The following is a 13364-nucleotide window of genomic DNA, read 5'->3' on the forward strand; positions in this document are numbered from 1 at the left end:
AGAATTCCCACCTATGAAACTCCCGAACCTTTCCGGTTATGCAATCAGGTGTTGGGGATACAGGGGAAGCATAATATCTCACCCAAACTAGCAAATCCTATATCCAGCTGTATCCATCCTTCAACACATAACCAAGAAACCTTCAGAAACCATCTACCTAAACCTTCGAAAAGCATCCGTTATACAAGTTATGACAATACTCCCAAACTCCCGCCCCAGTACTGGGTGGCGTCGAGGTTATCTCACCAACGAACTGCATAAAAGAGATTTTCGATGTCGGCGTACTAAACTCGGGTATTCCAGAATTGCAACGATAAAATTATGATGACAACACCTCAGAGCTCAACTCCCCGGGACACTTCCACTAAACCCCTGACAGGAGGCACCAAGACAATGTTGTCATCATAAAACCATCGGAACGATTCCAAGATACCCGCGTGATCCTAAAAAAACTTTAGTGAAATTTGAGAAGAGAAGAGTCAAAACTCTACGTCAGGATGCCTTACCAGAGCGATGAGGAGACTGGGAAGTAAAAGAATTCCTAATCTCTCCGATATATAATTCCTAAAAGACTCAAAACATTTTTCTAGACACAACTCGGCCGCTAAAAACGATCAAGCAATGGGGCTCCTAAGGTCGGGGAAGGCTCTGATTACCATCTTGTAACACCCTCGATGCGACTATATCTCCCACGTGTCGAGGCACGACTTAGAGGCATAATCGCATTGAAGGCATATGTCGCAAGTTAGGCAATCTTCACAACATCCCATGTAATATAAATAATAAAGGGGGATAACATAGTTGGCTTACACTCGCCACATCAATCAAGTACATAAATAACATTACATCATCCAAACACTCATGGCCCGACTACGGTGCCAAAATAAAAGATAACCCAACATGCGACACGGTCCCAATCACCCCCAACTAGGCACCACTACTGATCATCGGGAAAGGAAACATAGTAACGTTGAGAGTCTTCGTCGAACTCCCACTTGAGCTCATACGCGTCTGCTGGAGCGGAATCATCAGGCCCTGCATCTGGGGTAATAGTAATCTGTGAGCCACAGGGACTCAGCAATCTCGCACCCTCGCGATCAAGACTATTTAAGCTTACAGGTATGGCAAGGTAAAATATGAGTGGAGCTGCAGCAAGCGACTAGCAAATATGGTGGCTAACTTATTCGCAAAAGAGAGCGAGAAGAGGAGGCAAAGCGCGAGCGAGAAACTAGAAAACCACCTGCGCAAACATTACTCCAACACCGTGTCCACTTCCCGGACTCCGCCGAGAAGAGGCCGTCACGGTAACACACTCAGTTGATTCATTTTAATTAACTTAAGGTTCAAGTTATCTACAACCGGACATTAACAAATTCCCATCTGCCCATAACCGCGGGCACGGCTTTCGAAAGTTCAAATCCCTGCAGGGGAATCCCAACTTAGCCCATGACAAGCTCTCACGGTCAACGAAGGAATAGACCTCCTCCCAAGACGTTCCGATCAGACTCGGTATCTCGGTTACTCAAGACACTTCGACAGGTTAAAACGAGAACAGCAACACCGCCCGAATGTGCCGACAAATCCCGATAGGAGCTGCACATATCTCTTTCTCAGGGCACACTCGGATTTTCCTAGGTACGGGTAGGCCAGCCCAGAGTTGCCCCTGGTGGCCACCGGTAGCTGACAGGTGGACCAACACTCAGAGGAGCACTGGCCCGGGGGGGTTAAAATAATGATGACCCTTGAGTCTGCAGAACCCAAGGGAAAGAAAAGGCTAGGTGGAAAATGGTAAAACCAATGTTGGGCATTGCTGGAAAAGCTTTAATCAAGGAGAACTATCAAGGGGTTCCCATTATAACCCAACCGCATAAGGAACGCAAAATCCGGGAACATAACACCGATATGACGGAAACTAGGGCGGCAAGAGTGGAACAAAACACTAGGCGAGAGGCCGAGCCTTCCACCCGTTACCAAGTATATAGATGCATTAAGATAACATAGCAATATAATGATATCCCAACAAGTAAATAAAAGATGTTCCAACAAGGAATGGCCTCCAATCTTCGCCTGCAACTAGCAACGCTATAAGAGGGGCTGAGCAAAGCGGTAACATAGCCAATCAACGGTTTGCTAGGACATGGTGGGTTAGAGGTTTGACATGGCAATTTGGGAGGCTTGAAAGCAAGTGATAGGCATCGTAGCATTGGGATAGCAAAAGAGCGAGCAAACTAGCATAGCAAAGATAGTAGTGATTTCAAGGGTATGATCATCTTGCCTGCACAGTTGTCAGAGTTGACTGGATCCTCAAAAGCAAACTCAATGGGCTCCTCGTTAGCAAACTCGTCTCCCGGCTCTACCCAAACAAGACAAACAAGCAACAAGGATACAATCAACCACGTGCAAACTCAAACAACACGATGCAAAGATGATATGCTATGCGGGATGCGATGTGGGATGCAAAATGCAAGATATGACAGGAAATGCAAGAACCTGGCCTCAACTTGGAAATCCAAGTGTGCCACTGGAAAGATGGGATGAAATCGCTTGAAAACGATATAAAGAACGCCGGAATCGGAGTTACGGTTTGGAAATGGCAAGCGATTCAAAAATGACACCAGTCTGCGATTTACAGCAAGTAGGCATCTAAAAGCAATGAGATGAACATGCTACAACACCCAAACATGACAACAAAATACATGGCAGGGATGCATTCAAGATGCTTAACAAAAGTCTAGCACTGAGCTACGGCCAATTCATCCACTAACAGGTTCGAACAAGCATGGCAAAAATGCATATGACAAACAGATCTCAGACTTTGTGAAATTAACACTTGTCTGGAATTTCAGATCAGGTAGCCCACTTCGAAGCAACAAAACTACATGCTACAGGACCTGATGAAGGCAAATTAAAGCATGTCATGGAGCTACTCAAAGAGCTTAACAAAAGTCCCTTAGTGACCTTGAGCCCAAAAGGGGTTAGAAAATACAATTGCAAGCACGTGAACATAGAAAAAACATAATCAGTTTTCAGACTTAGTGAAAACTGACACATGCTGAAATATAACTCAAGTAGGCATGTTTACAAGCTCGATGCACTCACTACAGAGCAAGTCATGGCAAGACAAGAATACACCCATCAAGAAGGTACAAAATTCAAGCTAGACATGGCAAGAACAATAGCATAGCATGCACGGATCAACTACAACATCACCGGCAAAATTGCAAACAAGTTGACAATCTGCCCAGATTCACAAAGTAGCAAAAGTAGAGCTCGATTGACGCAAGCTAGGGTGCTACATAATTGCAAACAAAGACATGGATGGATAGATCACTACAATATTAACAAAACATCCTTACTGATCATCCTCAAAAGAGGCACGGATCACTAGGAAACAACCTGAACATATGGCAATATGAGATAAACAGCTCCAGGACTTAGTGAAATTACTAAGTCCCTGAAAACAGAATTAGCAATTGCCCCACTTTGCAAGCTTGCACAAGACACCACACACATCACAAAAATACATGGGTTGCACCTCCAGAAATATGACAAAACCCTTAACAAAACACATGTAGAGCATCAGGGCATAGCATGCACACATTAATCATGGCAAAAATGACAAAAAGCTAAACGGAGTTGCAGATCTGGGAATTATCTCAAGTAGTCCTCTTCTAACAGCATTTCGGGCATCAAGATGAAGTCAAATGAAAATGATGCAATGAAATGAAATGATGTACTCTCTTAGGTGAACATTTTGATATGCTATATGCATGAATCGGAGCTACGGATGCAAAGTTACGGGGCTATCAACAGAGGCACTTGGATCTGGAATTCTGGGACTTAGACAAAAAAATCAACCTCTAGGGCTACTGTTCACGGATCTGGATCGGATCTCGCGAAGGCACTGTAGCACGGCGGCGCGGAAGCCGGGGGACGACGGCGCCGGAGTTGGAGGTTGCCGGCGAGGTGGAAGCGGCGCGGGGCGGCGGTCGGAGAGCGCAGTGGAGGCGGCGCGGGGCGGCGGTCGGAGGCGGTCGGGGCGGCGCGGCCGCGGCGGCGAGGTGGCGGTTGGGGCGGCCGGCGACGACGAAGAACGGCGGCGGTGGCGAGCTCCCGCGGCGGAGGCGGCGGAGCGCGGCCGACTCGGGAGGAGAAGGGCGCGCGGCGCGCGGCTCCTCTGGCCCGTGCGCGGGCGCGGGCGGGCCGGCCACGGGCCGCGGCGGGCTCCGGCGGCGGCGGTGGAAAGAGAGGGAGGCGGCGAATGGGAGGCTGCCACGTGGCGGCGGACACGGCAGCGGACACGTCCCTCGGCAGGGAAAGTGTCCGGCGGCGCGCGAGGTGGATTTTAGGGTTTCGGACGAGGGGGGATCCGGATTTCGGGGAAGGGGTCTTTAAATAGGCATAGAGGGAGCTAGGAGAGTCCAAATGAGGTGCGGTTTTCGGCCATGCGATCGTGATCGAATGCTCTAGATGATGGAGCAGAGTTAGGTGGGTTTTGGGCCAAAATGGAGGGGTGTTGGGTTGCAACACACACGAGGCCTTCGGTCCCTCGGTTAACCGTTGGAGTATCAAACGAAGTCCAAATGATACGAAACTTGACGGGCGGTCTACCGGTAGTAAACCAATGCCGCTTGGCAAGTCTCGGTCCAATCCGGAAATGTTTAGTCCCCACACACGAAAGAAAGGTAAAAATGACCACTGGAGGAGAACGAAGCGCCGGAATGCAAAACGGACAACGGGGAAAATGCTCGAATGCATGAGATGAACACGTATGAAAATGCAATGCACATGATGACATGATATGAGATGCGTGACAACGACAACAACACGCGGAGACAAAACCCGAACCCGAGGAAATAAATATAACTTAACGCCGGAGACGGCAAGAGTTGGAGTACAAATTGGGAAAGTTACATCCGGGGTGTTACAGTAATGGTGTGTAAGAACGTTGTAACCGTACTTTATTAGATATGGTGCGATATATGATGTCTCTTACCGATTTACCACTATCATTTTGGGGTTATGCATTAGAGACGGTTGCATTCACGTTAAATAGGGCACCATCTAAATCGGTTGAGATGACACCGTATGAACTATGGTTTGGCAAGAAACCAAAGTTGTCGTTTCTTAAAGTTTGGGGTTGCGATGCTTATGTGAAAAAGCTTCAGCCTGGTAAGCTCGAACCCAAATCGGAGAAGTGTGTCTTCATAGAATACCCAAAAGAAACTGTTGGGTACATGTAACGCCCCGAGACCGACGCTCCAGATGGCTTCCTTGTTTTTCGTTGTTGTCATGTGTTCCGTTTGTCTGTTGCTTTCTTCATAGCATTATTTTGCATTGCATCATGTCTTCATGCAACCCTTTTTAAATAACTCAACTATATAAATTCCATGGATCTTCGGTCCATTTAAACCGAGGGAATTCACATGGTGATTCTCTTTACAACATATATCCCAATATTAGGGAGCTATAATAAATATTCCATTCTTTTGGAATTCACCATAACACACTTGCAAATTATCCCAATGCCTTTGTTATCTTAATTCTTGGTCTCCAACCTTGCCATATATTCTTTCATCACATTCTGGAGCTCCACCAAAAATCCGAACATTTTTGGACCTTCCCAACCCTCACTTCCTATTCAAATCATTTGAATTTAAATCAAATGAGTTTGTATTTAAACGTTTCTATCATGGCCTTTTCTATTTTCTAGGAACAAGCACATTTTTGTGAGTCCGATAAAATTATCCGCGTGTTCAACTTCTTTCCCTAACCCCCTATTTCTTTTTCTTCTCTTTATTTGTTTTTCTATTAAAGATAAAGAGGAGTGAGGGAGAGAGAGCATAGCCAACAGGCCTCTCTGGGCCCAATCCATCCCCGCCGGCCTCTTGAGCCTCCTCCCGCACCGGCCCATAGGCCCAACCACTGCTAACCCTAGCCTCGAACGATCCCCTCGTCCTCTCCCTCTCGTTCCCACCAGCGCTGCCAGGAGAGGATCCCGATACCCATCTCCCTCCAGCGCTCCCTCGACCCCCACTCTCCCTCGTCTTCCTCCTCGCGCCAGGGAGGAGCCCCGAGCACTCACCATTTCCCCTCGCACGCGAGCTCGACCTCGAGCGCCAGAGTTGCTCTTCCGCAGGCCACTCCATTCCCCTGCTCGCGCCTCCTTCTCCTTCGCGTCGGCGACCTCCTGCTGCCTCCTCCACCACCAGATCAAGCCAGCCTCCACCGCTCTTGCCCGTTCCCGGCCGGACCTCGTCGACAGGACCCCGTCCCCACCTCCGGCGCGCCAAGCTCGCCGCCTCTGCCTCCTGCCGCCTCCACTCGATTGGGAGAGGAGCTCCCGATCCTTGTGCTGCTCATCCCTGTCATTGTGGCCGGAGCTCGTTGGGGCCCTAGCACGATCGCCATCGTTCTCGCCCTGCTGACCAGCCGGCCCTGCTTCCTGTTGTGTCGCCCTCCTGTGTGTTGCTCGCATAGGCCGCCAGCCTGCCTGCTCTGTTTCCCCTGCTCGTGCCTAGCCGGAGCAGCTTTACCGCTGGTCGAAGTCCCGCAGGAGCAGGAGATGGCGTCGTCTTTGCCGTCCAGCGTCGCCTCCGCCCGATCTCCTCGATGTCCGCCCCATCCGGCTGTCGAACCTCGTCGACAGGACCTCGTGCCCGTCAAGTTCCAGGAAACCCCAAGTGTGACCTCGTGCATGTCTACGTGATGAGCCAACAAGTTCCACTAAGCTCCAAGTTCGACTACACTGCGAGACGAAGAACGCCAAGTACCTCTCCGAAAACGAACATGTACCACTACGCCCGGAGGCATCGGATCCGTCAAGTCAACAACGACTGTGCTCAACTACCCACAACCCCGAATGTCTACGAAAACAGGTACCACTACCGTCGCCGAGATCGCAAGAACCTCTACCTACGAACCTAGAGCATGTGAGAACCTCTACCGATGAACTCCGAGCGTGTACGATGACCGTTGTCGAAGACCCGTACCTCTACCGCTTTCCGAACATGAATGACCGCTTCCTCTTCGACTCATGAACCACTACCATCACCGAGGACCGATAGTACCACTACTTCCACTAAGACCGTCCCGAGAACGTCTACTTACTCTACATTGCACCGTCCTGAACCGCATGCTTCGAAGGTATAACCGCCGAGCTGATGACCCCGTGGACGAATGCTTGCGATGTATGAGATGCATGTTTAGATGTTGTATTCGCCCGTGAATGTTAGTTGTTCCTCCTCGTTGCCATGCCGTCCACCCGTGGGAACCCGGAAAACGGGATCACCCCACCATATTTTGCACGCTCCAGCCACACTTCCTTTGCATCGGTATCTCCATGAGTTACCGGAACCGAAATGTTGTCGTGGCATCATTTTAGGATTCGTTGCCATGGCACCCCTTTCATTTCCGCCACGATGACAAAATGCTTCATATCATGCTCTTATCAACATTTTCATAATTATTGCATAAAACTTGCAAATGTCATCCGCATCATGATAACAACATCAAGAATGTTTAAATTGTTGTTTGTTTCAATTGCTAAATGACATGTGGGGGTTTACCGGAATGGTTATTTGTTGTTTCCGGCCTCACTTAAAATTGCCTAAAATGTGTAGTTTACTTTTGCCTCACCTCTTGCCATGTTTAACAACATTTAATATTGTTGGGTACATAAACGAGAGCGAACTAAATAATTGATGTGGTGTTTCGTCAATATGCAACTTGTTACATATTGAGCTCCACTTAACTTGTAGTGTTGTTTGTGGACTTTTCCATGCCATGCCTCTTTAAACCGGACATGCATCATTCTTGGTTGTGCATCATGCCATGTTTATGCTTGTGTGTTTACCATGTTGTTTGCTTCTTTCCGGTGTGGCTTCTTCTTGAAGACCCATACCTCTACCGCTTCCCGAACATGAACGACCACTTACTCTTCGACTCGCGAGCCACTACTTCCACTACCATCGCCGAGGACCGATAGTACCACTACTTCCACTACAACCGTCCCGAGGACGTCTACTTCCTCTACATTGCACCGTCCCGAACCGCATGCTTCGAAGGTATAACCGCCGAGCCGATGACCCCGTGGACGAATGCTTGCGATGTATGAGATGCATGTTTAGATGTTGTATTCGCCCATGAAGGTTAGTTGTTCCTCCTTGTTGCCATGCCGTCCACCCGTGGGAACCCGGTAACCGGAATCACCCCACCATCTTTTGCACGCTCCCGCCACACTTCCTTTGCACCGGTATCTCCATGAGCTACCGGAACCGATATGTTGCCGTGGCATCATTTTAGGATTCATTGCCGTGGCACCCCTTTTGTTTCCGCCACGATGACAAAACGCTTCATATCATGCTCTTATCAACATTTTCATAATTATTGCATAAAACTTGCAAATGTCATCCGCATCATGATAACAACATCAAGAATGTTTAAATTGTTGTTTGTTTCAATTGCTAAATGACATGTGGGGATTTACCGGAATGGTTATTTGTTGTTTCCGGCCTCACTTAAAATTGCCTAAAATGTGTAGTTTACTTTTGCCTCACCTCTTGCCATGTTTTACAACATTTAATATTGTTGGGTACATAAATGAGAGCGAACTAAATAATTGATGTGGTGTTTCGTCAATATGCAACTTGTTCCATATTGAGCTCCACTTAACTTGTAGTGTTGTTTGTGCACTTTGCCATGCCATGCCTCTTTAAACCGGGCATGCATCATTCTTGGTTGTGCATCATGCCATGTTTATGCTTGTGTGTTTACCATGTTGTTTGCTTCTTTTTGGTGTTGCTTCTTCTGGATACTTCCGGTAACATTGCGTTTGTGAGGATCCGTTCGACTACGTCTGTTTGTCTTCTTCATGGACTCATTCTTCTTCCTTGCGAGATCTCAGGCAAGATGACCATACCCTCGAAATCACTTCTATCTTTGCTTGCTAGTTGTTCGCTCTATCGCTATGTCGTGCTACCTACCACTTGTTATATCATGCCTCCCATATTGCCATGTCAAGCCTCTAACCCACCTTCCTAGCAAACCGTTGTTTAGCTATGTTACCGCTTTTGCTCAGCCCCTCTTATAGCGTTGCTAGTTGCAGGTGAAGTTGAAGTTTGTTCCATGTTGGAACATGGATATGTTGGGATATCACAATATCTCTTATTTTAATTAATGCATCTATATACTTGGTAAAGGGTGGAAGGCTCGGCCTTATGCCTGGTGTTTTGTTTCACTCTTGCCGCCTTAGTTTTCGTCATACTAGTGTTATGTTCCTTGATTTTGCGTTCCTTACGCGGTTGGGTGTTATGGGAACCCCTTGACAGTTCGCTTTGAATAAAACTCCTCCATCAAGGCCCAACCTTGGTTTTACATTTGCCTAACAACCTAAGCCTTTTCCCTTGGGTTTCCGGAGCCCGAGGGTCATCGTATTTTAACCCCCCCCCCCCAGGCCAGTGCTCCTCTGAGTGTTGGTCCAACCTGTCAACCGCCGGTGGCCACCAGGGGCAACTCTGGGCTGGCCTACCAGAAGTTTGGACAATCCGATATGCCCTGAAAACAAGATATGTGCAGCTCCTATCGGGATTTGTCGGCACATTCGGGCGGCTTTGCTGGTCTTGTTTTACCATTGTCGAAATATCTTGTAACCGGGATTCCGAGACTGATGGGTCTTTCCGGGAGAAGGAATATCCTTCGTTGACCGTGAGAGCTTGTGATGGGCTAAGTTGGGACACCCCTGCAGGGTTTAAACTTTCGAGAGTCGTGCCCGTGGTTATGTGGCAGATGGGAATTTGTTAATGTCCGGTTGTAAAGAACATGACACTTGACTTAATTAAAATGCATCAACCGTGTGTGTAGCCGTGATGGTCTCTTCTCGGCGGAGTCCGGGAAGTGAACACGGTCGTGTGTTATGATTGAACGTAAGTAGTTTCGGGATCACTTCTTGATCACTTCTAGCTTCTCGACCATTGCATTGCTTCTCTTCTCGCTCTCATTTGCGTATGTTATCCAGCATATATGCTTAGTGCTTGCTGCAGCTCCACCCCATTACCCCTTTCCTACCCATAAGCTTAAATAGTCTTGATCTCGCGGGTGTGAGATTGCTGAGTCCTCGTGACTCACAGATACTTTCAAACAGTTGCAGGTGTCGATGATACGAGTGCAGGGGATGCAACCGAGCTCAAGCGGGAGCTCGATGAAGATCTTGATCGTTGTTTTGTGTCTTTTTCGGTTGATCAGATGTGGAGCCTAGTTGGGACGACCGGGGATCTAGCATTTGGGGTTGTCTTCTTTTATTTTGGTTCCGTAGTCGGACCTTGATTGTATTCTGGATGATGTATGTTTAACTTGTTATTTGTGTGAAGTGGAGACTGTAAGCCAACTCTTTATCCCTTTCTTATTCAGTACATGGGATTGTGTGAAGATTACCCCACTTGCGACTAAATCACCATGCGGTTATGCCTCTAAGTCGTGCCTCTACACGTGGGAGATATAGCCGCATCATGGGCGTTACAAGTTTTTAATCAGAGCCATCCCCGACTTAGGAGCCCCCTGCTTGATCGAATCGCTGACGTTGTTGAGTTTAGAACAAAATGTTTTGAGTCTTAGGATTATATATATCGAAGAGTAGGATTCTTTTTACTCCTCAGTCCCTTCATCGCTCTGGTGAGGCCTCCTGACGTAGAAGTTTTGACTTTCCCCTCCTCAAATTTCATGAAAAAAAATTTAGGATCACGCGGGTATCTTGGAATCGTTCGGATATTCTTGTGACAAGGACATTGTTCTTGGTGCCTCCTGACATTTAGGAGTTGTGGCAGTGTCCCAGGGAGTTGAGCTCCAAGGTGTTGTCGTCACAATTTTATCGTTGCAGTTCTGGAATACCTGAGTTTTGCCGACATCGAAAAACTCTTTTATGTAGTTGTTGGTGAGATAACCTCGATGCCACCCAGTACTGGGGCGGGGGTTCGGGAGTATTGCCATAACTCGTATAACGCATGCTTTTCGAAGGTTGAGGTACACGATTTCCGAAGGTTTCTTGGTTATGTGTTGAAGGATGGATACAGCTGGATGTAGGGATTGTTAGTTTGGGTGAGATATTATGCTTCCCATGTATCCCCGACACCGGATTGCATAACCAGAAAGTTTCAGGAGTTTATAGGTGGAATTCAAGTATCACGTAGGAATTTTTTCCAACAGACACATGATACGATATGGGATCTATCATATGTGTGTTTCCGGCTTATTTTGCAAGCCAATCCTTTGTTTTGTTTTCAGTTGTGCTATTCGATTTGCTTCAATATCAAGTGTTGATTCCATACTTTCCCTAAGTTGTGTTTGAATACCAATCCTTCTTGGTCATCAAGATTTTCATCCCAATTCTTCTCCAATCGGTGTGCTTCTCTTCAAGATAAACCTATCCTTTCAATATTTGCTAGATCAATTCTTAGTTCTTTGCAACATTGTTCGTTTCATCCATCCCAAGCTGCCTTTTGTTTCCCCGCCCTCCCACCCTTTTACTTCAAGGAATCAGATTTATTAATCAACTATCCATTTTATTCATGTGAAGTCTCTTCATCCTTTTCTTTCAAGTTTCGATCCGGTGAATTACCGTGGAGATGCTAAGGAAGCTTCAAGGTTATCATTCCTCGTTCTCCTTTCTTCTTCGGGTGATTCAATTCAAGCTTTCGGTGTTGATCATATCCCCTTTCTCGTTTAAAATGCTTTCTCATGCCGGAGGACCTCTTAATCATTCACCTCTCGCTTTCCATTTGTTCCGTTGTGCTGAAGATATCTCGGAAGATTCGTGCTTCTGTTCGTATTCATTTCAAGCTATTTGGAGATTATTATATCATTCAATTCATTCAATTCAATCGATGTGATCTCTCTTCAGAATCATTCCAACGGTGTTTCTCTTGAGTGGGACCTAACCCAAAGGTCTTTCCCCAAGATCTCACCTGACTCTTCTAATTTTTTCGGAGCTATTCTCAAAGTCGTTACAAAGTTTGACGTAAGAATCAGTTATCATCAGTCAAATGTCTTTCTCCAAGATCTTTCACATTCCTTTCATTGTTGATTCAACCTTTATATTCTTCACTATTCTGGAGTGTCTCAACAATTCATGTTGGTGTTTCTCAGCATCTTTCTCAACATTCGAAGACCGAAGAAGAGTTTCTCTTAAATCTTGCTTCGTTCTCTTAAAGATTTGTAGTTCAAGCTTGGTGCCATCCTCTCATAATTGTTTGTGATTGTGAGAATTCTTTTCACCTATCCGGGGCAATTCAAGAGTCTTTTCAGTTCGATTCTCTGGAGCCCATCATCTCAGAATTATTCATTCCAGCTTTCAGCCCTCGTTCTCCAAATCTTACCGGTGCATTGCTCAAGTATTATCTAGCCACCTCATGATCTCTCCGTTCTCTCTATATAAATTCCCTCAAGTACCTTCATTCGTTTTTCCAATTCTTCTCGGTGAATTGTGCCTTTTCTACTTCCATTTTCAATTCTTACGGTCGTTCGTTCAAGAATTCTCCTCCTTCGTTATCATATCAATTTATTCGTTGTTTCAATCCTACCGGTGGTTCGTTGAAGACCCTCTCAAGATTGCGCTATATCTCTCCTGAATCCTTTTCAATGAAAATGAGTAGTATGCCAAATCCATTGTGTGTCATCAATTTAATTGATGAAGGATAATCATAATGTAATTCTTATTCTTGTTTCATCGAGTAAAATTCAATTCCTTATTCCGGAGGTTCATCAAATTCTCAGTTTCAATTGTTTCATCTTTTCTTTTCTTGGAGTTCCAAGCTCTCTCAATTATATCATCACGAAGATCCATCTAAATCATTACAAGGCTTCACCTTGTGTTTTCAATTTCTCTTTCTTTTTATCATCGTCATTTTGTTACCGGAGTTCTTCATGGAGGCTCTACTTCGTGGTTCATCAAGGATTCCTTTCATTCTTCAATTGTCCTCAAAATTTTCTCTCAAAGTTATGATCCGCCAAGCTTTACTCTAAAATAAACGTGGTGCTCAACACATGTTTGTTTTGAGGAGATCAAGTATTCCTCTTCTTGCATTACGAAGTGCAATTCTTCTACCTTATCTTTTGAGGTGGTATTATGTCATTTTTGACAATTTCTTTGTGTTTCATGATTCACAAGTTGTCCAAAATGACATATTTTAAAACCATCATTTTCAATTTGTTCACGAGATCTTTTCAACCCATCAATCTCTTCATTGGAGTTATCTTGGGTTATATTTCACCTAAAGCTTTTCCTTAGGACTGTTACTATTGTGGTGCTTAACAATGACCCAAGTTATCTCTTTATCATCTTGGTGGAAAAAGTTTTTCGTCTCTTTGGTTCT

Source organism: Triticum dicoccoides, chromosome 4A (assembly GCF_002162155.2).
Source record: "Triticum dicoccoides isolate Atlit2015 ecotype Zavitan chromosome 4A, WEW_v2.0, whole genome shotgun sequence".
Taxonomy (NCBI): Eukaryota; Viridiplantae; Streptophyta; class Magnoliopsida; order Poales; family Poaceae; genus Triticum; species Triticum dicoccoides.